This window comes from Lampris incognitus, chromosome 8 (genome assembly GCF_029633865.1).
Source record: "Lampris incognitus isolate fLamInc1 chromosome 8, fLamInc1.hap2, whole genome shotgun sequence".
Classification (NCBI taxonomy): domain Eukaryota; kingdom Metazoa; phylum Chordata; class Actinopteri; order Lampriformes; family Lampridae; genus Lampris; species Lampris incognitus.
In genome coordinates this window covers 50,513,303-50,537,362 of record NC_079218.1, presented here as the reverse complement: position 1 = coordinate 50,537,362, position 24,060 = coordinate 50,513,303, and the positions used below count along the sequence as shown (strand labels likewise).

General features: G+C 46.1%; 1 protein-coding gene across 1 annotated transcript in view; it reads right to left on the bottom strand.

The window, feature by feature from the left end:
- The window catches only part of phldb1a (pleckstrin homology-like domain, family B, member 1a), an 86,961-nt gene extending 64,030 nt beyond the window's left edge, over window positions 1–22,931 (bottom strand). The window contains exon 1 of the mRNA XM_056284960.1: window positions 22,528–22,931. The gene's annotated coding sequence lies outside the window, so the exon portion shown is untranslated. The remainder of the gene's footprint in view (window positions 1–22,527) is intronic.
- Window positions 22,932–24,060: the final 1,129 nt, after the last annotated feature.

The window sequence follows — 24,060 nt, the reverse complement described above, 5'->3', positions numbered from 1 at the left end:
CCTAAAAAAGATCGCACTTCCCTGACTGTGGTGGGAGTGCCCCAGCTTTGGACAGCAATCACTTTCTCTGGGTCAGGCGCTACTCCTTGGCTGCTGACTTTGCGACCCAGGAACTTGACTTGCTCCTGGAACAGCCTACACTTTTTGGAGTGAAGCTTGAGGCCGTAATGTCCAAGGGCCTGAAACACCTTCTGAAGATGGGTCAGGTTAGCTGAAACGTCTTTTTAGAAAACACTATTACATCTTCCAGGTACACAAGAGTAGATTCAGTGAGCTGGTCACCTAAACACCTCTGCATTAGCCTCTGAAAAGTTGCAAAGGTCGAATGGCATCCGCTCAAACTCAAACAAGCCAAAAGGGATCGTAAAGGCTGTCTTCTCTCTATCACTGTCCTCAACTTGCCAGTACCCACTAGCCATGTCGAGGGTAGAGTAAGACTGGTTAGAGAGTCTTCGATACGGGTAAGGGGGAACGCATCTTTGTGTGTGATGTTATTGAGTTTGCAATTGTCTACACAAAATCGCCAAGCTTCACACTTCTGGACTAGCACTATGGGGGCAGCCAAGGGGCTACTGCTTTCCCTAACAACCCCTCCATCCATCCAGCATACTTTGCAATGAGCTGCAGGTCTCCTTGTAAAGGGAACGGGGGTATAGGTCTACTATATCCTTCTTTAATAGGTTCTGCACTACCTGTTGCTTCCTGTTCCTGTGCTTGATTACATCGGGGCTTCCATAGTCTTCATCATGCCTGGATAAGACATGCTCCCACTTCTGGACCAACTGGTCCAGCGTTCAGCTCTTTGCCAACCTCAACAAGGTCAATTTCCACAACTCCTGGACTCACTTCTGTAAGTGAAATATCTCCATTTTCTTTAATGTGCCCTGGGGAAACAGCACAGACGTTAGCCACTCTCTGGGACCAGTCAAGTACCATGGGGAAGGGGTTGATTTTCCCCACCCTAATAGGGAATCTGCCTTTCCTCACTGCAAGCAAGGCCCTAGCCACTTCGACAATACCCCCCCCCCCGCTAAGGATTCCACTAGTGCACACTCTTGTGTTCTGCAGGAGCTGGGTGGAAATTTTGCTCACAACAGAACCCCACTCTGTGTTAGGACAGTCACTGCTGAATGGTAAGCTAGTCATGCTGTACTTTGCCAGTTCTCCCTGATGGAAGCAGCTTGAATGCGCTGGCAGTCATTAAACACTATACCCTGCCCATTCCCAAGAGGGAAGTTTCTTGAATGAGGGGATTTTGGCCTCTGTCTATTTAAAAATTCCTTCCGAAATCACATTTATTCCCAGAATTGCCTTTTGGTAGCCAATAAAATCATCCTTAACTACTTCTACACCGTGGGCTGGGACCTGGAACCCCCTAACCTGAAAATCAGCTACTATGTATCTATACTTAGCACAAAAAGTAAGGAAATGTGTGTTTGGTAGATTATTTCTTTGTTGCAACAATGCTTCTTGGCAATAAATCTTAAACCGTTGGAAAGCCTGTTTATTTCCCTTTTAAATGGTGCCACATTTGTAAGGAACATGCATTTGTGGGATGAGCAGCAGAGCTGAGTATGTGGGTTGCGCCCATGAAAAATTTGTCAAATCTTCTCTGCCAATGCCAAACAGCTTATTTTGCTCTTGCTATTGACACTTGTTTTGAGCTTCTGGTACCCCAGGTGCTGACAATCAGGTGCCTGATGTAAGATTTATTGACAAGAAGCATTGTTACAACAAAGAAATAATCTACCTAACACACATTTCCTTACTTTTTGTGCTAAGTTTATGTAAGAAATGCTTAGCCCATTTGCTGCTCAGAGTTTAAACCAGGACAACACTCCACCACGTTCCTTATTCAAAGAGTTCATTACAAAGACTCTCGCAAAAGAGGGTGACCTGGGGACCAGTACCAATCAAACTCTGTACATCTATCTACATCACCTACTTTTACAGTCACCTGGGGGCAAGTTCCAGTGATTTTTACATCAAAATGGGGGCTAGTAGGGTCAGTTATGACCCAATCTGGTTTGACTGTTTATAAAGGATAAAGTATAAATTATCATCCAATTCTGTGTCACACCTTTTTAGTCAACTTAATTCCAACTCATTGCCACAAGTTTTAAATTTAATTTTGGAATTTATGGTCAGCTGACCTCATTTACATGAAATTATACCCAATTTTGGAGTAAAAAACAAAGGCAGAAATCAGGAAATATTTTGAGTATAGTTCAGATCTTAGGAACACATGTTGGTGGATTATTACAGAATGGTACATGTCAAAGTTAGTCAGGATACTGTTCTGAAAACATTTCACGTGACATCAGTTGTCTTCCTGGGTCAAAACTGACCTGGTCTGGTTTGATTGTTTGTAAAGCATAACGTATATATTATCACCCAGTTCTATGTTACACCTTTTTAGCCAAATTCATTCCAACTCATTGCCACAAGTTTTACACTTCTTTTTTGGACTTTATGGCCAACAGACTCCATTTACACGAAATTCTACCACTCAAACAAGCAGAAATTATGAGTAATTTTGAATGTCAAATATTAGCCAGGCTGTTCCCAGGTCAAAAATTGACTGATGCAATTTTACTCACAATAAAATAAAATAATTTCACTTTTAATAACAGAGAACAAACAAAGAGCAAAACCATTTTACTTGCCAAGAACAGTCAACATTCATTTCCAAAATTTGAAATTTTAGTTTCAATTTTCAAAACATTAACTTTTCAGAATAATTACAGGTCATCTGGATTGTAACTTCAAAAACACAGAAAAGTGTGTGTGTGTGTGTGTGTATTTTACCTGGGAAGACCACAGATGCTATAAATTTGAATAAAACACCCACAATTCAATGAAAGTGATGAGTACTGACTTTAAAGAGCATAGTACGGACCCATCCATGTTATTTTATGGCGGTTAGATGAAAGACTCCCATATTTCTGAAAAACGTTTGAAAACGGGTCACCTTTGACCTGTGGACAACAGGAAGGTGGACAAAAATCGGGTTCTATAACAATTATTTTGCCCATTGATGCCAAACTAGCTGTCAAAGTTTGCAGTGTTCAGCATAACGGATCGGATCGGTACCGGCCGATACTTGAAGATTTGTACTCAGATTCGGAGGTGAAGAAGTGATATCGGTGCATCCCTATCAGGGTCGGACCCTTTAGTCGACTGGTCAACGTAGTCGCCTGTGGTGCGGGAGACCCGGGTTCGCGTCCCGACTGCCCCCGCCCCCCGAATTCGCTACATTGGTGTCAGAAGTGGGATGGAGAAACTGAGGCCATCGGAAGCGCATGCGCCCAGGGGCGTGGGAGCTGGTATGCTGAAGCGCGGGATGCGCTTCCGCAGGAGAGGGGGTAGGGAAACGATCACGTGTGAGCGGACTCGCTAGCTGCTTGGCTAACGGATAGGACCCTTTAGTCCACTGGTTAACGTAGTCGCCCCGTGACGAGGGAAACCTGGGTTCGCGTCCCGGCTGCGGCGGTTCCCGGCTGCCCCCCGAATTCGCTACAGTATGATCATCAACTCATCTCATCTTCAGCCGCTTCTCCGGGGTCGGGTCGCGGTGGCAGCAAGCTAAGTAGGGCACTTCCGGCGTCCCTCTCCCCAGCAACGCCCTCCAGCTCCTCCTGGGGGATCCCAAGGCGTTCCCAGGCCAGATTGGACATGTAGTCCCTCCAGCGAGTTCTGGGTCTACCCCGGGGTCTCCTCCCAGTTGGCCGTGACCGGTAAACCTCCAAAGGAAGGAGCCCAGGAGGCATTCTGATCAGATGCCCGAACCAAGATGGAGGATGAATGAACCAAGATGGAGGATGAATGATCATCAGCCTCCATCTTTGCCTCTTTAAACTGAATAAAATAGCGATTTTGAAGTCTTTATGGCGATAAAAAAAAGAGAAATAAAATCGTCATTCTTAACTGGATTGATTTTCCCCGTCCTTACTTAAAGCAACAGTTCACCCAAAAATGAAACTTTGTATCTACCTATCTATTATCTACTGGCTCTCGTGCCAGTTGGAAACCGGGTGCGGTGTGTTGGTCCACACAACACCCTGGCAGGTACCACGATCAAACCAGCTTACTGTTGGCTGTTCGACACACATTTAGATCTAGACCAGGGAGAGGCAACGTGGTCCAGAAAGGTCCGGTGTGGGTGCAGGTCTTTGTTCCAACCAAGCAGTTACACACCTGATCCTATTAGTCAACCAATAGATTACTTAACAGCAATGGCGGATCATGGGAGCCCCGGATAGTTCCAAGCAGGGCGACCCGGGGCAATAGGATTTCTATGGCGAAGGTATGTTTCTCGCATTAATCAAAGGTTAATTTACAGGTAAGAAGCTACAGTTGACATTTTAATGATGACCATTTTACAAGCACGTTTGAATCCAATTAACGATGTAATTTAAAGCGTGACAGCTCGTCAATTCCTACACATGCGCATAGAATAGGTGTCACGTTGGAATATATCTATGTCTATACATAAATGTAAAAATCTGAAAATATTGGTTAGTAGTTACAAGAAATCGCGTTCATTTAAATTACCCGCCAAGCTTCGTTTGGAACGAGAGATCTGCGTGACGTCACAACAACAAACAACCCCTCTTCCGGGTGGCTAGCTTCGCGGAGTGCAACGTTTACACAACACAGAGGGCAGAGTCGAAACGCGTCTGTAGCAAGGGCTCTGTAAGGTTTGTCCCATGTGTGTATGAAATAAACAGCATAATGAAGCAATTTGGAGTGCAGATTAAATTAAACTATTGTTTTTGTGTTCATTTTATCTTCAACTTGCTGTGAATAACGCGTGTAAACATCAATACAAAAGTTTGTTGGATTACGCTCTCCAGCCTAGCTAACGTTATTTGTGTTGGAGCCTCGTCCAACAGTGGGACGTTCAGCTCAAACCGGTCTCGGGGCATAATATGCCTATGTCCCCGTCTCGAGACGTACCTCTCGAGACATTTGTCCACCTCTGGACGTTTTGCTCCTAACGGACATTTGGGACATTTTTGGATCGCCCAGCTGAATGAGAAGGCGAGGAAGTGTTCGCGACTAATTAATTAATAATTCTGTTGAAACAAAAATAAAGTAGTAGGCCCAGCTATAGAGAGCTGGGTGTTCCATGAACAGTGTTCTATGTTGTTTTTGTAACCGGTTATTTTGGTGCCCGGTGCGGGATTCGATACGAGCTGTTCTGCACCACAAGGCGACATCACTAACCGCTCGGCTAAAGGGTCACACCCGTTAGCTAGGGGCTAACGTGTCTTATTAGAAGTTATTTTGACGGATGTAAAATGTAGCTAACGTTAGCTAGCGGGTGAAACGGATACACCATCCCCCGCTACACAACGGCAACAATGTTCATTTGTACCTGTAATAAAATGTCTCCCACAAATCCGGTCATGACTGGCTGGTTTCCATCCTCCTCCCGGTTCAGCACAAGCAAGTCCTCCTGGCAATGTCGCTAACGTTGTAACGTTAGCAGTGCTCTTCGTCCGGTTTACCCTCAGTACCCACAGACTTCGCTGGGTAGATTTAGATTTATCTGATGGAAAACGGGAAAAGCCTAAAAACGTGTTTGCCGGGGTGCATTTGGCATTACAGCCCCACGCACAGCACGATTTCGGCATTTTTAAACTTAATTTGCCTGTTCAACTAGTGCTAGCTAACCGTTATGTACGTTAGCTACTAGGCACTATGCAGCTGCTAGCATCCACCCGGAAGTAGCTTGGCGCTCTTTGTTTACAAACATTCTGATCTCCCCTCTCGCGTTCTGACCCCTCACTGACGTAACTCTCTCTTTCTAGGGCTCTGGTCTTTGCTAAGGACCTTGCTAAGGATCTTGTAGACTCAGGCGTGTAAGTCCTTGGTTGGAACAAAGACCTGCACCCACACCGGACTTTTCTGGACCGTGTTGCCTATCCCTGATCTAGACCCTCCCTCCGATCTGAGCAGCGTGTTTCTGAGTTCTCCATGGCCTCACATTAGCACAGTGTTTCTCAACCGGGGGTCCGCGGACCCCTAGTGGTCCGTGGTGTAATTGCAAGGGGTCCGTGAAAATAAAATATCTTAAAAAAAAGATCCTATGACATTTATAGAAATAGGATTATTTTACTCAAATTTGACTGAGACCTTTATCTACCTAAACTATAAAGGGTAACAGGACTTTTTTCTCGAATTACATCTGTTTCACAAGTGTAATTTATTGTATTTTAATAAGAGATCTCGCTCCCGTTTGCATTGTTAAAAGTTACTGCATAAGAATTCTGTTTTGTTAACTATATCTAAGTTACAACTGAAAGCTCTTATTTTTGCCCCAAAGAGTGAATAAATGCTATAATGCAATTTAAAATGCAGTTTCTTCTGTTTCTATCAAATTGCAACCCCCCTCCCCCAAGATCAGGTGGAGGGGTCCTCAGGGTAGATCACAAATACGCAGGGGGTCCAGGACCCCAAAAAGGTTGAGAACCACTGCATTAGCAGGACAGCCCTGGCTTGTATGAGTAAGGGACCATCAACAACACACCATTTGGTTGAAATATGAACTAACTAGAAGAACCCCGCTACAATGTAGCGGCACCCCACTTCAAGTGGGGGGTGGAAAGGGGCTAAATGGCAAGCAGTAGACGATGGTCACCGAGCATATTTCACATACATGACATTGCATACACAATAACATTAAAGGGGGAGAGGGTCACATGTTCCAGGTTAAGGGGGGGGCTCCCAGAAAAAAATTTAGATGAAAAAATCAAAAATGCTCAGAATCATCTGAAATGCCGAGAAAGGTGGTTTTTGGCCATTTTTAGAAAAATGCATATTTTGCATATTTATGCATAATTACGCATAATTTTAATTTTCTGGGATTTTCCCCTTACTCTCTGAGACAATACCTACCACCTCCAAAAAGAAGTAGGATCATAAGTGCTTTAGTTTTCGGTCCCGCTATCTACACTAACACCACACACACACACACACATTGTGAAAATATATGAGTAGATTTGTTGTTCAGTATCCTCATGGATAAATGCCTGATTCAAATTCAATATTAGAAAATCGCCATGCCCGCAGGAGGCACAATCACTTCTGTTAATGTGCTAATTTGAAAAAAAAATTTAATTTCTCAATAACTTCCTGATCATGGAACCCAGCGATGAAACATCACTACCAAAAACTGTGGTTACATAAGTCACATTACCTTCCTTATACTGGCATATGAAGCTCAACTTGTTTTAAGTACAGATTTTATCAGAAATAACACGTTTCTATACCCTCATGTGAGTCAATGGCTTAAACGGTATATCAGCAAGGTCTACCACAAGACATACACATTTACATTGTCATAGAAAAGCTTCAATGGGTTTGAATATTTTTTTTAAAAAAAAGAAGAAAAATCTGGAATATTTTTCAATAATTACCATGTCACGTGACACCGTGTCTCAACATCAATACAAGGAAGTGTACTAGATGGGCCACATACGAAGCTTCGATGAGTTTAAATACACATGTTGATGAAAAACCAGTGGAACTGGCTTTTCTATTGGGTCTCGTTGAGCGTTGACGGATGTCTGCCACTCCACCGGAAATGGATTGACAGCTGTGTACAAATTCAAAGGCTGAGCATTTCAAACTAAAAATGGATTGAAAAAGACATGAGCCCAATTGGTCCAAGGAAGAAACTTTGCTTAAAAACACAAAAAACCCACTCCCAAGGCGAGTCTCTCTTCCATACAAAATAAGAAGCCTTTATTAAAGGGCTGCATAATAAAGTTAAAAAGGCATAATGTTGATACACACTGGTGCACAATTTTTCATTATATATAGCACAGCCCTTTCCAGAAAGTCTCTCCATATTTAGTATATGGAAGAGAGTCCCCCTATAGGATTGGTTTTTTTTCTTTGCTGTTTTTTCATCCCTTCCTCAGAAGAGCACCTCTCCCCCTTACATTATACTGGCAAAAAGCAGCATTCCTTCATGTCTTTTGATTAAGAAACTGCTTCTTGACAATCAGGCCTCTATCTTTTTGCATCCATGTGGCTATCCACGCCAGGACAGGTGGATGCTCTGCGCCTCCTCACGCAGCCATCCGCTGCCAAGACAGCCTGGGCTCTCCTAAACCAATGTGCAGCTTAGACCAGTCAATACACCTGTTACACACTGCACTCAGTCTCCGTGGGCTATGATGTTTGTGGATGACATTGTGATCTGTAGCGAGAGTAGGGTGGAGGTTGGGGAGAGCCTGGAGAGGTGGAGGTATGCACTGGAGAGAAGAGGAATGAAAGTCAGTAGGAGCAAGACGGAATACCTATGTGTGAATGAGAGGGAGGACAGCTGAATGGTGAGGATGCAAGGAGTAGAGGTGACGAAGGCGGATGAGTTTAAATACTTGGGGTCAACTGTCCAAAGTAACGGGGAGTGCAGAAGAGAGGTGAAGAAGAGAGTGCAGGCAGGGTGGAGTGGGTGGAGAAGAGTGTCAGGAGTGATTTGTGACAGAAGGGTACCAGCAAGAGTTAAAGGGAAGGTTTACAAGATGGTTGTGAGACCAGCCATGTTGTATGGTTAGGAGACAGCGGCACTGATGAAAAGACAGGAGGCGGAGCTGGAGGTGGCAGAGTTGAAGATGATAAGATTTTCACCGGGAGTGATGAAGAAGGACAGGATTAGGAACGAGTATATTAGAGGGACAGCTCAGGTTGGACGGTTTGAGGAGAAAGCAAGAGAGGCAAGATTGAGATGGCTTGGACATGTGTGCAGGAGAGATGCTGGGTATATTGGGAGAAGGATGCTGAATATGGAGCTGCCAGGGAAGAGGAGAAGAGGAAGGCCAAAGAGGAGGTTTATGGATGTGGTGAGAGAGGACAGGAAGAGATGGAAACTGATCTGCTGTGGCGACCCCTGACGGGAGCAGCCAAAAGTAGTAGACTCATTCTTACTCCTCCATGTAAGACTAGATGGAGGCCCTTCTCAGAATTTTTATGCAGTTGAAACCAAATCTTTCTCCGAGCGTTCTTATGCATAACAGGCCAGAGGTCTTGTTGAGTCTTGGGGGAGGTGCTGCTTTCTTCTGCATCTTCTTCGCTGGGTGCAGCTGTGAAGATAAGCCGCATGGAGTCAACGCGACTGCAGCTCACTCCACCACAAGGTGGAAGGGATGTTTGTCTCCTGGATGAGCTGGCGATGCCTTCCTCTCAGCGCAACATCTGGATGCGACAAAATGGCTCAAATTGTGTTGCCCGAGCCACAGATATTGTCCAATTTGTGTGTCATCTACACACAGGAGCGAGCAAATAAACACTTTTGAAATATGCCCATTGCATTAAGTTTCAAAAATGAGTTGGATTTGAACTCATATGTTTACGTTTGACAGCCACCTGTGCCCCCCCCCGTCCCCCCCACTCTGCTGTGCGTGTGGAGATGTGACTGACATAGTCATTAAAGAAGAAATGGACATTATGTCGAAAGCAATAGCGCATACATCATCATCATCATCACAATCAATCATCATCATCATCATCATCACAATCAATCATCATCATCATCATCACAATCAATCATCATCATCAACATCATCATCCATCCATCCCCAGGAAATGATTACAGCAATACCACAGGAGGGTCACTGGGGGCTGCAGCAGGATCCCCTCCGTTACTCGTCTTGTACTACTTGAGTACTCCTGGAGCAGAACCTCCTGGAAAAGTCCTCAGCCTCACGTGTACTGAACCTCGCCTTCCACCCACGTGGACACATGCAGGAGTAGACCCATGCTTGATTTTAAACCAGTTGTCACACTTTCTGTCTTCGCTTGACGTGCACTGACCATGGTCTTGTTTCGTGTGAGTTGAAGAGTTCACTAAACCCGATTAACGCCTTCCTTTATCAAAACCAGCTGAGTGTCGTGAGTTATTCTGGACACGTGGCACACTGTGTCAGGAAGACACAACAGTCCGGCTCATCTCCTGTAGATAATGCTCTCAAATCCTGTTTGTCTGGTGAATTTCACATGCACAGATGCAAGGTGATGGGCTCCAAGACTAATATTTAACTTATTTTACATTGATCTGATATTCCTTTTCAAATCTCTTACCACAATAGCTTCTAACAAAAGGGGCAATGAAAACATCTCTCGTCTTGGAAAAAAATATTCAACACGTCAGATAAATGAACAGCTTAGATGTATACTGGGGGGCTTTTCCTGAAAGACTCCTAACATAGTGGCTCTTATCATCATCATCATCATCATCTGACCATCAACCTCACTTTCTTTTTGTGTGTCAGCCTTTCCCTGTTTATTTTTTTGCATTGTATTATATTCAGACTATAATCATGACTTTTTATGTTTTGACTCTCCCCTGTACTGAAACTCCGGCATTGTATTGTTGCAATGTAAAAAACAATTGTGCGTGATATTAAAAAACAATTAATAAATGATTTTTTTTAAATACACAAAACTACGTTTTGTCACGAAAGTCTAGGTCGACGTCGCGACACTGACTTGATTTCCGAGGGGCGTTACCAACTGGCGCAGAAACATGACGCAACTGGGTAGCCCTACAACCAATCAGAGCAACGAACCCTGTGACGTGGCGCCGAGCGACGGGGGAAGAAAAACGTAAACAGACTACAGCGTGACGGTCGGCGTGTCGGGATGGCGGTGAACGAGTCCTGCCGGTTTTGCCACAGGAATCTGAAAATACAGGGCGTCATTAGCCACTCCACTAAGATCTTTGAAAGAGCAGGGAAGGCCAAAACCGTTTTCGATCGCCTTGTCGATCTGGGACTGACTTTGACAAAATGTCCCGAAAAGTCTATACGAACTTGTCAGAAGTGCACCAATCTACTTTCGAGAATAGAGCGGGATCTGCCGGTCTTCCGGCGATGGGAAGAGGAAGAAAAACGACCCGGTTTCAGCGAAGAAGCGTCGGCGTCAGCGGCAGCAGGTAGGAGGAGTCGGGAGTCTTCCCCGTCACGGACCACGAGGGCTCTGGATAAGTTATGCCCCGATCCGCCCGCTCCAAGTCGGACCAGGATACCCACGTCCCCTCGGCCAAGTGTTGCAGAGGTGAGCGTTGTGCGGCTCAATTCCTACCCCTTAAATGTGATGTATTTAGACTTTGAGAACAACGTGGGCTCGGGAGCCATATTAGTGTAAACTACTAATAAGACACGCAGATGAAACCACCGCCGCCACCTGTGCACTAGTCTATTAATGGTTTTATAAGGTGACTAGAAGAACCCCGCTACAATGTAGCGGTTTGGTATCCACCCGTCTAAATCTCCCTCCTCTTCATCCTGCCAGCTAACCGCCTTCCCCCTGCCCCCCCCACTCCAACTCCCTCCCCCCAAATGCTCAGAATCATCTGAAATGCCGAGAAAAGTGGTTTTTAGCCATTTTTGGAAAATACATATTTTGCATAATTATGCATAATTATTTTAATTTTCTGCTATTTTTCTGGTCCTCTCTGGAACAATACCTACCACCTCCAAAAAAAATGAGGATCATAAGTGCATTTTTGCAAAAATGCACTTATTTTGCATAATGCCAAAACATTTCTAAGTCCAAAAAAAATGTATATAGGTCAAAAAATCAAAGATGCTCAGAATCACCTGAAATGCCGAGAAAAGTGGTTTTTAGCCATTTTTAGAAAAATGCATGTTTTGCATAATTACGCATAATTATTATAATTATATTTTACGGATGATCCGCTGTGGCGACCCCTAACGGGAGCAGCCGAAAGTAGTAGTAGTAGTATTATAATTATATTTTAATTTTCTGCTATTTTTTTGTAGGTGCCCCTGATCATCCCCAATAACCTCCAAAAAGAATCAAGGCCCCAAGTGCTGTAGTTTGGCCATTTATAGACTCTCACACAGACACACATTGTGAAAATACAGGAGCAGATGTTGAAATCAGTCTTGCTCATTGGCACACGGCCTGTAAATAGTGATCATGGTGTCTTGTGTAATGCAAAATTATGGCTGCTTCAGCATTTCTTGAAGACTTAGCAAATAGAAGAGTTCGATGTGAACACGTGTTCAGGGACCATGGTGATGAATGGCTAATAAACTGATTCAGATTACCAGTAGCCATTCTCCTGGAAATCTGTGCTGAATGGGGCCCTGAATTCGGCATTATGCTTTAAATAACTTATTCTGTAAATAACGTGTTAGGATTCTCATTTAACTTTTTCCTAAATACAGCTCCTGCCACCCAATGCCAGGCACCAGGGGCTGCCACATAGTCTCATGTTCAACTCTGAAACTGTGTTGATTGCACCTTTTATTTTTTTTGCACCTGACTTTTATGTCCTTGCCAGATTCCATCAACATGTCAAATGCACAACCAAGGTGTAAAACACCTTAGATCATATCTATGCTAACATAAAGGATGCTGACAGGGCCATACCCTGACCCCACCTTGGACATTCAGACCACCCCTCTTTGTTTCTTGTCCTACCACACAAAGCCCTTGCTATCAGTGCTAAGCTGACCAGCAGGACAGTTAAAGTTTGGCCCGAGGGAGCCATCTCTCAACCCCAGGACTGTTTTGAACACACAATGGAGTATATTTGCCCATCAGACAGACCTGGAGGGGTACATTTCATCTATATTGTCATACTGCACGGACACTGTTAGCAAAAGGATCCAAGTGTACCCAAATGAGAAACCATGGATGAACAGCGAAGTCAAACGGCTGCTCAGGGCACGTGACACGGCTTCTAAATCAGGAGACACTTCAGCCTATTGTTAGAAGTGGTAGGGGTTATAGCTGCCCTTTCCCCTCTTCTTTTCTTACTTATTTGGACTGGTTTTCATTGAGAAATGATTGGAGGCGTGGTTAAGCAGGGTATATAAGAGGACGTCACCATGAGGCGCGGGTGCGTCTCCTGGAGTTTGTTAATGGCGGGAGTTTGTTAACGGCGGGAGGTTACCTAACGCCTCTGGATGCGCCATTTTGAGAACGCGGTGCAGGTTCACGCCATTCCAGCTTTGAAGGACTTTGAAGAAAACCAAGTCTCGTTTATTTATTTTTTTGAGGATCCATCCACCATCAACCTAAACTGAACTGAACTACCAAGACGGTGTCCGCCGCTTACGGAAGCTGAGACTTGTGCGGCCGAGGCCTTGTCGGAGGGACCTGCTAACTGCTAGCCTGCTACCTCGGTAAGCTAGCCCACCTCCGCTATTTCTCTCGTCTTGGAAATCAGTCCTCCTCCTTCTTTTTTTCTCGTTTCCATCTTTTCTACACACTCCAGGTTAGGACTAGTGTTGCGTGTTTAACCCTTAACCCCTAGACCCGACTAGTCCGTAACACTGTGGTGTCACCAGAGCGAACCTTAAGAGAGGTATCAGATCTGCAAAACACAACTACAAACTATGAAAGGAATGAAAGGAGGAGGGCTTCAACAGCAACTCCAACCCACGGAGGATGTGGCAAGGCATCCAGACCATGACAGATTACAAAAGGGTAAGTAACACACAGCGTACACCAGCCAACAACACTGCCAACCTAGCGGTGGAATAAAGACAACAACAACTTAGCGGTGGTTATTGTCTTTGTCAAACCAAGTAACATCTGTACTCGGTTTGACAAAGACAATAACCAACCCTCCAGACAGTTTCAAACTGTTGGGGGACCCACAGACCCTTGTTGTATACACTCCAGAGGTGCGGTGGAACCTCTGCAGCATCGACAGACGGAAAGCCATGGGGCCTGTGCTGACCAGCTAGCAGAAGTATTCACACACATTTTCAACCTCTCTCTATCCTTATGTACAGTCCCCACATGCCTCAAATCCAGCACCATCGTGCCCATTCCCAAAAAACCTGTGGTAACCTGTCCCAGTGACTTATCAGCCAGTCGCTCTTACACCTGTCATTTCAAAATGCTTCGAACAACTGGTACTCACCCACATCAGAGACACTGTCCCAGATGATCTAGACCAACACCAGTTTGCCTACCGGGCAAACAGATCAACAGGCCACCATCTGTGTGGCTCTAAATACAGCCCCCTCTCACCTGGAAAGACCCAACACCTACGTCAGGATGCTGTTTGTTGATTACAGCTTGGCGTTTAACACCATCATACCAAACAAGCTGGTCGACAAATTCCACAAACTATGACTAACTCCCTCCATATGTGATTGGATACTGGACTTCCTCACCAGCCACCCCCAGACTGTAACACTGGGCAAGCACACATCCTCCACCCTTATCCTGAGCACCGGCATCCCCCAGGGTTGCGCGCTGACCCCCCTCCTCTATGCACTGTTCACACATGACTGCCAACCCATCCAAACCTCAAACACTATTGTTAAGTTTGTGGATGATACAACCGTCATCGGACTCATATCAGACCATGATGAAGTGGCATACAGGGAGGAGGTTCAGAACCAGACAATGTGGTGTGCTGACATCAGCCTGGTCTTAAACACCAAAAAGACCAGGAGATTATCGTGGACTTTAGGACCTCAAAGAAGATCACACACAGTCCTGTCCACATCAACACAGAGGCGGTGGAGAGTCCCCAGCTGGATCTCTCCTGGGCTGACAACACCTCAGCAGTGGTAAGGCACCACAACACCTTTATTTTCTGAGGAGGCTAAGGAGAGCCAACCTCCCCCAAAATCTGCTTGTAAACTTTTATAGAGGCTCCATCGAGAGCATCCTAACAAACTGCATGACAGCCTGGTGCGGCAGCTGCACCAAAGCTGACAAAAAGCCCTCCAGTGTGTTGGGGAAACGGCACAGGACATTGTTGGCACCGATCTGCCTTCACTAGAGCATCTTCACAACACTCGCTGTCTGAGGAGGGCTAAGAACATCATAAAAGACATTACACACCTGGACAACATCTGTTTCAGAGCCTCCCATCAGGTAGGCGCTTCAGATAAATCCACACGCGCACAAAGAGACTGAAAAACAGCTTCTTTCCAAAAGCTGCGACACTAATGAACTCGGGCATCTCCTCAGTCCGATGAGACTGATGTGCTGCCACCATTGGGCACGTGCAATATGTGGAATAGTTACTCGCATGTCACTTTACACACCTTCATATCTGTCCACCACACCTTTACTGCATTTTTGCTGATGGTGTTTTTGCACCTTGTAAGTTGTATTTTATTGTTCACTGCTTATATTTTGCACTGTTGTAAAGCGGAGTCAAATTCCTCATACGCATAAGCACACTTGGCCAATAAAGTTGATTCTGAACAGCTGAACTTTATTTGGAGTCGAGCACTTTAATTGATAGCAGGTGTGCACCAACTGCTATTTAACTTGAGCTTGAATGTGATTGGTTGATTCTGAACACAGCCACTCCCCCGGTTATAAAAGGGTGTGCACACGTATTCAACCAGTTTATTGACGTTCTGTGTTTTTCTGTTTCCCCCTAAAATGTTTCCAATTGTTTTCCACTTTATTTTTATAGGCTCCAATTTTGCATTAAAGGTGGAAAAAAGTTCTGACATGATTTATCTTATTTGTTTACATTACAAAAGCCTGTCATGGTAACGGGGTGGGGGGGGTAGACTTTTTATATCCACTGTACATCACTATTTCATTGCTGCCTTTGCAATTGTAATGAACTTTTTGAATAAGTAAAGAATAAACTTACAATGGAACAACTGCTAATTAGGTTTTCTAATTTGAGAGTTGCGGAATGTCTGCCACACCACCTCAAATGGATTAACAGCTGTACGTATAGAAACCCAAAGGCTCAGTTTCTCAAACTAAGAATGCATTCAGCAAGACCTAATCTGAATTGGTCCAAAGAAGAAACTTTGCTTACAATACAAAAAAAAAGAAGACAAACTCCAAGGCTGTATAAATATTGTGGGGAAGCCTGACCTGAGTGGCTAAAATGTAGGAGGCAGACTCAAAACTGTTTCTATTTTACAAAAACTGTTTACAGCGTGTAGCTACAAGTGAAACAAAAGGATATTTACAAAGCAAACGAACAAATTAACAGTGAACTCGTCTTAAACTGAACAAAAAATTCATAACGATTGAGCTTAAATTAACATGTGCACAGATCAACACCCTGACATCCTACCCACTACTAAACTTCAGATCAACTGTTTAAATACTCCTGAGTCAATCAGCAGCACCTGAGTTTATTCAGATTCAGAAAACTTTATTTATCCCAGAAGGGCAATTCAGTTCCCACAGTCCACCCAGACATACACAAACTCACAAACAGGTGGTAATCATCACCATGTCTGAAACAACAGACAGATCGGTACTTGGGAAAGGAGGCACACTGCCACCCTCATGTGGCCCCTGCATGCAGACTCACACGAGGACCAGGCGAAGGGCAAAAGTCCATATAAGCCAACAGAATAGAACAATAAATAAACAAATAAAGCATTCCAAGATGCATTACACGCCACATTCCCCCACTACAGTCAGGCCCACAAGCCGTGCAAAAAACAGACAAGGTATTAATCAACTATTGTGGTTCAAAACAATATAAAGCGTTCATTTAAAATGACTCATCTCAGCTTTTAACAGCCTGGAAGCAGAAGGAATGAAGGACGGAGAATAGCGATTCATTTTCCTAGGGGGCGCTTCATAGCGCCGGCCTGAGGGCATTACAGGACGTGGTCAGATTGGCAAACAATTCCTTTAGCTTTCTGGGCCACACACTTCTCCCAGAGGGAGGACAAGTCTCTCTGCTGGACTCCCATTATCCTGGAGCAGACCTTAACGATACTGTTTAGTCTATTTCTGCCCTTCACAGTCAACCCGTTAAACCAACAAATAGAGGAAAAAGTTAAAAGACTTTTAATAAATGATTGGTAAAAAAAATAATACATAAAATGGGGTTACAGACTTTAAAGGAGTTAAGTTTCCACATTAAGTGAATTTTAGGCTGCACTGCTGTGGCAGGGGAAAGCCAACACCTGGTAATGATTAAGGTGATGGGACAAATGGTGTGTTCTCACCCACTTTGTCACCCCCTCTTAAGACCATTACTCCTCAGAGTCTTGGAACCAGAAGTCAGCAATGACACCCCTGTGCCCCGGGGCCTCATGTATCAATCGTTACTATGGGCAAACTTGTGCGTACACACCCATGGAGTTTTTTAGCCCGCAAAGCATGATGGTTATTTGTAATTCCTTCCTCGTAACATCTATTGTCTACCTCGTGCAACGAGCAGTCACCCAGGCCTGCGAAGACATCAGTGTTAGCCAATCGATGTCTAAATTCAGGGGTTACCCAGATTCTACACTGGTCTCTGAGACAAACTTCAGGACTAAAAAATCCCATGAGTGTGTATGCACAAATTTGCCCATAGTAACGGTTGATACATGAGGCCCCTGGTCTGCACCGGAACCGAAAACAACATGGCCGAACAAAGACAGCAGCTAGTCATCCCTGCTCTCAGGGGCTCCACCACAAATGCAATCGGCCTCAGGCACAAAGTCTCTACCAATGAAGTCATACTTCTTCAAAGTGTCCTAAGCCCATTTAATTGCTAGAGCTCCCTTTTCAACAATGAAGTATCGCACTTCCCTCGGAAAGAGTCTGTGGCTTATGTACCGCACCGGCATCTGGCTCTTCCATTCTTCATGAATCCTTGGGCCTCACCAGTCAGGGAACCTCGCTCGACTGAAGTGTCCTCCTCTGGATGCTCCCACTGGCTGGGCGTTAGGCCTCTCCCAAATAGCTTGGTTGTCAGAGTACTCTGCCTTGAGCTTGGCAGAGGGGTTAGAGACGGTTGCCGCACCTTCCAACAGCTGCGGACACTACTGATGGTCCTGCTGCATCCCCTTGCTGAAGCTGGGCACACTGCTGCTGGACTCCATTCCCCCTCTGCTCCTGCTGCTTGCCTTCCTGCTCCATCCTGGCACCCCTGTCAGACTGCTTCCGCACCAGATGTCCCCAAAGACTGGACCGTTCAGCACAACCTAGTCGATCCGGCAGCCGACCGTTGCCCCGCGCTGGTCAAGGACACCATGAATCTCAGGCACACCAGTTGCTTGACGTTTCTTTTCTCAGGTTGGCACCTCCTTCACTGCCTCCTACTGGCTGGATCCTGCCGCTGCCACCAACTGTGGGGAAGCCTGACCTGAGTGGCTAAAATGTAGGGGGCAGACTCGAAACTGTTTCTATTTAACAAAAATGATTTATTTGCAAGGTGTAGCTACAAGTGAAACAAAAGAATATATACAAAGCAAATGAACAAACGAACGGCTAACTCGTCTTATCTGAACAACAGTCAACTCATAACAGTTGCGTTTAAATTAACATCCTCTGCACACATCTACACCCTGACGTCCTACCCACCTGGTAATGATTAAGATGATGACAAATATATAAAAAAAACTTTTCTTGAACCTTCTTCTTCCTGCATCTTTCTATCAATGTGGCCATACACACCATGCAAGGTGTGCTATGTTCCCTGCATCTGAGCGTCAAACGCAGCCATCTGCTGGCAACTCCCGTCAAAGTTAAGACACCCTGAGCTCTCTTGGCTCAACTGGGAGCTGAGATATCTCCCAACAGCTACACATTTACACACTGCACTTATTCTTACTCCTAAATGTAAGACTAAGTCGATGTCATTCTCAAAATGTTGTCACACTTGTTGAGACCAAAATGTTACCCTGAACGGCTTTATACATGTACATATCAGGGAAACAACCCCTGATGTCGCGATCCATGCGTTTTACCGGTTTGACATACTTCAGCAGCATCACAAGACTGGGCTGCACTACACAATACAGTCAAGGCACTTGATTCCAGTTCCAGAAGAAGCACACTGCAGCCAACACAACACATTCTTTCCAGGCAGATGGGGCAGTCAGTAAATGGTGAAGACAGGCAGATGTGATGATGGACGTTCAGACAGGCAGGGATTTTCAGCCAAATATACGACACATTCTTTTATGGATGATTCGACGAAAGAGATCATTCGTTTTGAATTGGTTCAGGTTAGGCGATGGAAACCTTGATCCAATAAAATTACTATCTGGGCTACATTACTGACATTACAAATTCTCACTTGTTTTATACCCCCAGGTTACGGAAGCAAACAGCAACACAAGAGAACCTTTAGGTTTCCAGAGGGGACTCGAACAACATATGGACGAGGGATTGGCTGTTCAGATCATGACCCCAGATGGATCTTCCTCCAGTCATAAGCTACTTAGAGAGTCCTTACCACAAATAAAACACCACTTCGACGAATGGGATACCTGTAAAGGTTAGTTGTTGTTGCTGTCTCGTGATTATTCAGCTTAAGACAATTCTGTTCCTGTTCTAGTGCCCGGGTAGCGTGGCGGTCTATTCCGTTGCCTACCAACACAGGGATCGCCGGTTCGAATCCTCTTGTTACCTCTGGCTTGGTCGGGTGTCCCTACAGACACAGTTGTCCGTGTCTGTGGGTGGGAAGCCGGATGTGGGTGTGTGTCCTGGTCGCTGCACTAGCGCCTCCCCTGGTCAGTCGGGGCGCCTGTTCGGGGGGGACTGGAAGTTATAGCGTGATCCTCCCATGTGCTACTACGTCCCCCTGGTGAAACTCCTCACTGTCAGGTGAAAAGAAGCGGCTGGTGACGCCACATGCATCGGAGGAGGCATGTGGTAGTCTGCAGACCTCCCCAGATCGGCAGAGGGGGTGGAGCAGCAACTGGGACGGCTCAGAGAGCGGGGCGGTTGCCCAGGTGCAATTGGGGTGAAAAAATCTGTTCTTGCTAGAGCCGTTGTTTATGTGATTTACCCAGCCAGACCTTTTCCATTTGTTCAAAACCAGGACTGAGGAAGAAGTTGCTGAAACTGGCAAGCTGTCAGGACTGCAGAGAGCTTATGCCTTGGGTGACGAGTATCTGCAATCACATGTGGTGGAGTCGCAGCACGTGTGGAGGTGATAAAGAGGTAAGACGTTAATAGATAAATATTACTGCTTAGACACAAGCCCACTCTGTCTCCTCTGAGGTAATGTATCACGATCCAGCAGCACAGCACTCCCACCTTAACAAGTTGGTATACAAACTACAGCCAAAGGGTAAGACGAACCCTGCAGATCTACATTATGCAAAGTTGTGATAGCTAAAATAACTGCCACATTCGGCTATTCTTGGTTATCTTATGTAATGTGCAAAACGCAGAACGGCTGCCACTGCCCTCATAACGCAGTGTTTCACAACAGCTCGCTAAACCAGTGTGCAGACATCAACAATGCTTGTCCATTGTCATTGCCATTGCCACTGGCAGCACGGTGGCACAGTGGTTAGCGCTGTTGCCTCACAGCGAACCCCGGGGTTGTCCGACCTTGGGGTCATCCCAGGTCGTCCTCTGTGTGGAGTTTGCATGTTCTCCCCGTGTCTGCGGTGGGTTTTGTCCGGTAGCTCCGGTTTCCCTCACCATCAGAAAAGACATGCATGGTTAATACTCCTGTCTGTGCCCTTGACCGAGGCATGGCAGCTAGCTCCTAGCTACAGGGCTAGGATGGGTTATTTCCCTGTGGGGATCATTAAAGTATATCCAAATCCAATCGTGTTTGTGATTTAAAATGTTGTTTTCAGGAATTGATGCGCAAGTGGACATCTCTGCTACATCATATTTGCGGGGTCCATCGCTGGGAAGAGGATGGAGTGGAGCGCCGCTGTTACCACGCCGAGCTGACGACAGAGCAGCAGAAGAAGAAGAGGTGGCTCCACTCAGACTCCTCGTCCTTCAAAGCCCTGTACTCGGTGGTGCGAGACGAACGCCTGCTGCATGATCTCGATCAGATGAAGCACACGGGTGTGTTCGGCATTACCTTTCATATCTGCTCCTGGGCCAAACAGCCAGTAATTACCACATTGTATGCTCGAGGATGCTCATCCAACGTTACCGCTCTTTTCTTGTATTGTTTTACCAGGACAACGTGGAGTATGTCACAGTGCAGAGCAGGACTGATCGTGTAGGTAGGTGTGCAGAGGCTTTGTTAGTAACCGCAGACGGGGCACGGACGAGATATGAGCTCTTCCCCCGAACTGAAGTCAAACAGTCATCTTCATTATGTGTGCACATAAGAACAGTGGGATGGATGCGAGTGGGGAGTAAATGACCAGAAGCACTTTGGTTCTCTTCCACCTATCTAGCGCCAATTGCTCCCGTGGGAATGTTTCTGCTCCTTTTCAGGTGACGAGAGATGTGATGAAATGACTCCGGTCACAATCTCCTCGGCGTGCAGACGATCCCTTGACAAAGTTAAAATGGAGCCTACGAATGACGTTGGACGCCCGAGCTACGGGGACACGTGGATGAGCGGGAGTCTGGTGAGCAGCGCAGAGCAGATTCACAGGGAGCGACTGTGCTCTCCGGTGACCCGCAAGATGTGCGCTTCTCTGGTGTGGTGAAGTGCTGATGCAAATTTCACACCAAACGATACAAATAAGGATTTTATGGACCCCCCCCCCGACCCCTTTTCTCCCCAATTGTACTTGGCCAATTGCCCCACTCTTCTGAGCCATCCCGGTCGCTGCTCCACCCCCGTCTGCTGATCCAGGGAGGGCTGCAGACTACCACATGTCTCCTCCGATACATGTGGAGTCGCCAGCTGCTTCACCTGACAGTGAGGAGTTTCACCAGGGGGACGTAGCACATGGGAGGATCACGCTATTCCTTCCAGTCCCCCCCCCCCCGAACAGGCGCCCCGACCGACCAGAGGAGGCGCTAGTGCAGTGACCCGGACACACACCCACATCCGGCTTCCCATCCGCAGAAACGGCCAATTGTGTCTGTAGGGACGCCGACCAAGCAGGAGGTAATACGGGGATTTAAACCGGCGATCCCCGTGTTGGTAGGCAACGGAATAGACCGCTATGCTACCCGGACGCCAAGGATTTTATGGATTAAAAGAGGTGAAACCATCCATCCATCCATTATCCGAACCGCTTATCCTGCTCTCAGGGTCACGGGGATGCTGGAGCCTATCCCAGCAGTCATTGGGCAGCAGGCGGGGAGACACCCTGGACAGACCAACACACACACACACACACACACACACACACACACACACACACACACACACACACATTCATAGCTAGGGACAATTCAGTGCAGCCGATTCACCTGACCTACATGTCTCTGGACTGTGGGAGGAAACCGGAGCCCCCGGAGGAAACCTACACAGACACGGGGAGAACATGCAAACTCCACACAGAGGACGACCCGGGACGACCCCCAAGGTTGGACTACCCCGGGGCTTGAACCCAGGACCTTCTTGCTGTGCGCTAACCACTGCACCACCGTGCTGCCTGAGGTGAAACCACTGTGTTGCAAAATGACCATAGTCCTTTGTAGGGCACAGACGTCACTCCAATCCCACCGACTGGTTTCAGAGTCCCATTCAATGTAGTTTTAAGTACTCCAGGAAAAACCTCCATGTGTCCAAAGACATCAGTAATCTCTCTCTCTCTCTCTCTCTCTCTCTCTCTCTCTGCTTTACTCATGTTCCTACTCCCTCATACCCCCTCTCACCATACACACAAACATATATCTCCATGCACGATCAAACATTATTTTCATTACCGTATATTTGAAGCGTGTCGGGAAACGTTCTCGTTTGTGGTCAAATCCCAAACTGCAGAGAGGAGACCAGGCATTTTCCCCAACGCCTCATGTCAAAAGTCTTCCACTTCCCCACTTCTTTTCAGTTCTGTTTTTGGGGGAAGAAAATATCTGTGTTGTGCGCTGCCTTTGTTGTCAGATGTTCGTAGTTACTCAGGGAATCTCCGAGTGAAGAACTATGCGAACGTTTCCATCTGAGCCTCTCGGCCCCGTCTGTCCAGCCTTCTCTCTCTTATCCTTTTGTATCTACCCACTCTTTCATCCCCTGTTGCATTCTTTCTTTTTCCCCAGCACACGCACACACACACACGCACACACTTCCTCCAGAGTTAATACAAGGCAGATTTGTTCTCTAACTGGACCATTTCTTGCTCAGCTCCTCGCTCCATAGCCGGTGCAGATCCAGCAGAGGGTTTTGTTGAGCACACACACAAACTCGGTTGTGTCTGTGCCACGTTACTCTGTTCCATTCTTGCAATGGTTCACTATATTTCAGGATGAAAATGTTTGTGTAATTTGGTTTACTGTCCTTTGAATTGAATCCTAGTGATATTGTTTTCTATGCAGAGATGACCATCTTACCTTTCCTCTTCCATCCGTGTGGCTTTCACACCTCTTCAACATCAACGGAAGAGTTAATCAATGAAGGAAGTGGTAGAAAAAAGAATGCTCGGTGAGATCCTAATCGCAGCATTTGCAGAACATCACAGGCATAGCAAGAACTGAGGAAGTAAGAAGTAGTTGAACTTTAACTGCTACTGTTTCACAGCCATTTCCATCCTTTTCACAAAATCCACCACCATCTGTCCTCCCACGTTTCTCTCCTTGACACCATACCTGCCCATCACCTCCTCATCACCTCTGTTCCCTTCACCAACATGCCCATTGAAGTCTGCTCCGATCATCACTCTCTCCTCCATGGGTACCCTCGCCACCACGTCATCCGACTCACTCCAGAAGTCTTCTTTCTCTTCCCTCTCACACCCAACTTGCGGGGCATATGCGCTGACAACATACGCCTTTACCTTTGCCTCTGCCACCTCTCTTTTTGCTTTACACCGCATCTCCTTGTACTCCTGTCTACTTTCTTCATCTCTCTGACTAGCCCACTTCTTCTTTGCCAACCTCTCCCTCTGTATACTTTCCTGTACGTCCTCATTCCACCACCAAGTCTCCTTGTCTTCCTTCCTCTGTCCAGATGACACACCAAGTACCTTCCTAGCTGTCTCCCTCACTATTTCTGCAGTGGTTGTCCAGTCATCCGGCAACTCTTCACTACCACCCAGTGCCTGTCTCAACTCCTGCCTGAACTCCACACAACAGTCTTCCTTCTTCAACTTCCACCATTTGATCCTTGGCTCTGCCTTCACTCGCTTACTCTTCTTGGTTTCCAAAGTCATAGACCACCATTCAATGGCTACGTAGCTACGTTCTCCCCTGTCACCACCTTGAAGTCCCCAATCGCTTTCAGATCACACCTCCTACATAAGATAT